The sequence below is a fragment of the Centruroides sculpturatus genome, unplaced genomic scaffold (assembly GCF_000671375.1).
Source record: "Centruroides sculpturatus isolate CEXI.00-Female unplaced genomic scaffold, Cexi_2.0 scaffold2611, whole genome shotgun sequence".
In the NCBI taxonomy this organism is placed as follows: Eukaryota; Metazoa; Arthropoda; class Arachnida; order Scorpiones; family Buthidae; genus Centruroides; species Centruroides sculpturatus.
The window spans coordinates 13,047-18,929 of NW_019386705.1; positions in this window are offsets into that span (position 1 = coordinate 13,047).

Consider the following 5,883-nt stretch of genomic DNA (forward strand, 5'->3'; position numbering starts at 1 on the left):
GTCATAGACGTTAGCTCATCGTGGCTACGGCAGTGAAAGCGTCTGCCTACCGCTCTTAGAAACTGGCGATCAAATCTTTGATCAAAAAGCCTCAGCAATTTTTTGAAGTGATCCATCTCGAATACGTCGAGTCCTATCCCTCATTATCCGGCCCCGCGACGGGCACGAAAAGAGATCCTTCGCGCCCACGGGGCAAAAGAGTAGAAAGCAAATTGTCTTTTATGCCCATCAGTTGATGATCTGATAAAAACACTAAACCATAGGCATAAACCCTGATAAATAGCTACCAGGTGTTTTCGGGATTTCTTCGCCTAAATAGGGGCCAGTTTCTCATAGAAATTCCTCCCGGGAGACTCACCTCCTCGGCAGATCGCCACGTACAGTACGCTTGTTGCATCGCAGTAAGAAACAATCATACACCACTGAATTCTTTGGTTATCAGAAAGAAGATCAATAGTCGAAAATATCGTCTTATACTTTCCAGCTTTAGCATCGGGCAACATCGTTGCTACTAACGTGTTGTACTGTATTTCTTTTCGTGAGAGTGAACACGACGGGTAAAAACTGTCATCGTTATTACTTGGAAAATCTTTAAAGCCGCGACGTTTCTTTAATGCCGAGACATTGCCTATACAATATGCAGCAAATAAGAAATCATACACATCCGCACGATTGCCGAAAACAGAAAATTTATTCTTTTAAACGCCAACTGTAGTGCCTATTTGAACCGCTATTGTTTGCAGAATGGGAATCGTCAATTTGTACCACCAAATATAACTTCTAGATTGCAACATTTAAATATATGTCGCATTCCCTCTTTTAAGTATGCTAAATTTCATCAAAATAGATCATTCAGTACGCACGATAATAGATAGAAATATCGTTTTGATGTAAGAACACGATAAAACGAAGATCAAAATCTACAATCTCTTGTCTGAATAAAATGTATTCACGTTATAGCAGTCTGTTACGTGACATACATAATAGCCGTTTCGGCCATATTTTATAGAAAATGATCAATTTCTTTGGCATTTTCTTAGTAGTGTGGTTTATGTCAGTCAGACATCGCTATATAGTTTGTACCAGGGCACGCTAATACAAAATGTACGGCAATGTCCGCTTGTTTAGTTAAGTTACGGCAACTCGATACTCGGGCGATCTGCCTGGGGGATGCCTTTTTTAAGGGTAACTGGCCCGTATTCGGGCGTTACAGAGGTGGAGAAAACCCAGAAAACTCCATGTGGTCAGCCCGTCCTGGCGAGGCGCGAATCCACTACCGAATTCTCGGTGTTCGGGGAACGGAACCTCTCGACCACTGGTGGGCCGGCGATGTCCGTAACGTTCAGATTGCATTTACATCTAAACTATAGAATTTTGTTAAAATACAAAAACGTTCGGTAAATAACATTGATTTCTTAGATGCCCGATTAAAGAATCTCTACTGCACTGTATATTGTAATTGCTTATTATTTTTATTAAAAAATGAGGTATAGTATACACCAGACATGAAAAAATATGATTATTCACAAAAATAAATACAAGAAATTATCTTAATTTTCAAATTATACTATAGTTTTAAATGTAATGATTATGAAATTATGGCGCGCATATAATTCAATCACAGTTTTTTTTTTTAAATTCTTTCCTCACTTAGTTTGAAATCAATTCCCTCGCCATTCTTAACTATTCTTCCTTTTACAGAAGTCGTGAACGTATATTTGAAGTATAAAAGAAACTTTTATATCATAATGTCACGTCACATTACGTATTAATGTCGTAGACGTTAGCTCATCGTGGCTACGGCAGTGAAAGCGTCTGCCTGTCGCTCTTAGAAACTGGCGATCAAATCTTTGATCAAAAAGCCTCAGCAATTTTTTGAAGTGATCCATCTCGAATACGTCGAGTCCTATCCCTCATTATCCGGCCCCGCGACGGGCACGAAAAGAGATCCTTCGCGCCCACGGGGCAAAAGAGTAGAAAGCAAATTGTCTTTTATGCCCATCAGTTGATGATCTGATAAAAACACTAAACCATAGGCATAAACCCTGATAAATAGCTACCAGGTGTTTTCGGGTTTTCTTCGCCTAAATAGGGGCCAGTTTCTCATAGAAATTCCTCCCGGGAGACTCACCTCCTCGGCAGATCGCCACGTACAGTACGCTTGTTGCATCGCAGTAAGAAACAATCATACACCACTGAATTCTTTGGTTATCAGAAAGAACATCAATAGTCGAAAATATCGTCTTATACTTTCCAGCTTTAGCATCGGGCAACATCGTTGTACGGGCATCTTGCCCTCAAATAATTCTTCAAATGAATATAAACCCGCCATATTCAAAATAAATCGTTCTAGAGTAAAGTCACAAGGTTTCCCTTCGTTCCCTTCCTTCCCTTCGCTCGGTTTACGATATACAAAGAAGTTATTTTGTGGATTGGTACCTACTCGATAGCGGATCCAGAAATCTTTACAGGGGTGCAGAAGGAAAGAATATGCCTTACAAAATCTGAGGTACCCAACTTTACTCTAGAAAACCCCGGAAGATGCGGGGCCTTAGGGTGGAGGGCGGATTTAGTGAATGCTGCTGCGCCCTGGAAATCTCCCGAATCAGTCCCTGTATTATTCTTTTCAAGAATACACGAAGAACATTAAGATTGGATTTAATTGATAAAGCAACGCAACGCAAGAACGATCTGCTTTGTCCGTCTTGGCATATATTATAGTATTTAATTTACTTATAAACGTTTCACAAATTTTAACTTTCGCTTCTTTACGCAATTGTTCTAGCAATAACGTCATTTTGTACGTGCCAAAGTGTATTACGAAGATTTAACACTATATAAACTAAATTAAACTCAGTTTCTCGTGTCATTTTACCCGTAACAATACGCTTTAATCTTTACATTTCAGAATTTTCTCAACAGATGGCGACACGTAACAAAACATGGCCGTACACCTTTGTTTTAAATTTAATAAATTTATTTTTAAAAAATATTTTCTCGTGTTATTTTGTAAAATAAGTCAAAAATGCATACTTTTAAATAATATAAAATTTATAAACATTTTTTTTAATTCTTGATTGTAAAGTGTACGCATTTTTATATCCAAAATCAAGTAAGTTTGTATGAGAATTATCACATAAATGTTATAAAAATGTATTTATATAACATCACACTCGCTTAATCAATTCCTATAAGTATTGTCAACATAACAATTAATATCAACATTTTGTATTATAATTTTATTACAAATTACTAATTTAAAATCATATTAAATGTAACAATGGAATGAAAATTCACATAACTTTGCGGTGTAAACTGGGCCCCATTTACCATTACGTCCATTCAACCTACACGCCCTAATGCAGCCATAAGCTATTTTCTCGGCTACACCCTTCATAACACTAGCAGCAATGTCGCTGATACACGTTGGAATGACAAGATTTAAAGGATATTTATCACAGTATTGAATGCATACTTTATAGTAACACCAATGAATTGTATACTGTATGATGTATCAGTATTAATGCTCTTGTAATTGTTTTTAATTGTACTGTGTGTGTTTGGTCTACACACGCATATATATATTAACATCAACGAGTTACTCTTGGTCTACTACTAATCAACCAGTGGATCTCGAGCTACTGCTCGAGATCCACTGGTTGATTAGTAAAGAGTAACAAGTAGTAGTTTTTCTCTGTATTTTATGTACAGATCACAATTTCTCGGTACTTTAAAGAATTATCAGTTAAATAAAGACTATAAATAAACTTAAATAATTGTTTTCAGTACGTAAATCAGTGTAAAAAACACTTAAGTTATCAATAATAGGAGAAACACTGACCCGTACTGGTAATCAAAGTCCTTTCATAAGTTATTCACCGTGACGTTCTCGCACCTCATACAAAGATGTGTACAGAGGAGAAAAAAATTCAAATCTTGTAAATAAGTAATTTGCATCACCATTTTAAAGAAGAAAGTCGTAGTAAAGTAAATAATAAATGTCAATAATAATTAATTAATGAATATAAATGATTAAGGAGCATCTAATTATAGTCATAAAACTTTTAATGTATGATAATATTATTAAAGTAAAGGGCAAAAATGTCATTCTCTTATCTAAACGTATTCTCGGGTCACCATAGATTTGACACTTTTGATTATTGATCCTGATAAACGTCAGAACTGTAAATGAATGGAGAGAAGAAATTTGCTAGTTCAATTGATGATTATGCAAAAGTTATAGATATATATTCTAAGAATAAATTACTAATAATAGGTTTTATTATATAATCTCGACTGTCACGTAGTTAAAAGCTTCACCCTCGTCTAGAGAATTAATGCGTAATGTCATCATCACAAGCGATATTAGGGAGCCCCAATTACTTAGTGCAAACCTACGTTTACCCCTGTACTACTTACTGTCGATATAGCCGTAAGCCGAACATATACAAATCTATAGATAAGAGTCTGTGGACGGAAATTTAGGCCCAAAGCCATTAAAAACGATTTTGAAACTTTAAAACTTTTATATTTATTGATTTATACATAGAATATTATGTATCTTGTATTAATTATTTAATATTGGTTTCCCGAAGACGGCCTATAGTAGCTTACGATCCACCCGTTATCGTAGGGGCCGAATTAGAATCTTACCAATAGATTCGGTAGATTGCGACCCACTGGTTGGTTAAATGGGTTCATCTAGATAAGGGGTAGCCAAACTGGTGGCTATCGACCTCCCGATTGGTCAATCGATCTATCCGGAGGGGTCGATAAACTAACAGGGATCGTTCGAGTTGACGTACAGATTTATCCTTCTTACGCAATATTTTAAAATGTTCTGAGAATTAACAGTAATTTCGGAAGGGGGTCGACAAGCAAAGGAGTAAGGAATATACTTCGAGGTTTTGTTTTGCTGGATATGGCAACCCAATGTCAGAGGGTTCCTCCCAAGAGGACTCGGGTAACGCGTTATCTCGTGAGCAAAAAGGGCAATCGGCTGGGGGCCTCACCAACGAGGAGTCCCAAACCAAGCCTTTATAAGAAAATATTTCCCTGAAGAAATTCCCTCGAAGAAAAATGTCTGAAGTCGACATTGTACACGGGGCCCTTTAAATCAAATTTGCCTGAGCCCCACGAAGCACTGATAAGAATGTAAGAACATACGTGACTATTGACTACGTCACGAAGTAGCGGGAGCTAATATAATCCCCCTTAAAGGCCCTAATTTCGTTTAATTTAGGGCCTTTAAGGAGACCGAAAAAATACATCCAATAATCTGAAAGAATTTGCTTTAAAAATAAAAATTATTTATAATTTAAAAAAAAATAATTAAAGTTTGATTGTCAGAAATGAAAGAATAATTTCATTATGACGAGAAGTCAATTTAATTAAAATTAACTGAAATTTTGCATTAATTGATTTTTAAAACTTATTATTATTAAATAAATCTAATTTAACAGCTGGAAATTATATAACATAAGAATACATAATTCATAAAATGGCATATTTTAAATGAATTACTCTTTATTAGATTAATGTATTTAATCATTTTATAGGGGCATTGCTTAGTAATAACTCTATAAATTAAACTTGGAGAATTTAAAGTAGTATTTAGTAATTAAAAAAGAGAATTGATAGGGGGGAAGTTGTGTTAAAGTTATATAAATGGTGTTTGTTCGAGTAATTTTTTGACAAAGTGTGTGACGAGGGAGAGGTCGTATGACCAACGGTCCAAGTGAAAATCTTAAAAGAGTTAAATCGTCGATCATTGCAGTGAGTTAGCGTTATCTTCTAACGTTTAATGGTCTTGTTACAAGAAGTGACATTTTGCAGGAACTCGTCACAGATTGTCTGTGACTTATTGGTTTCATTACAGTAGGT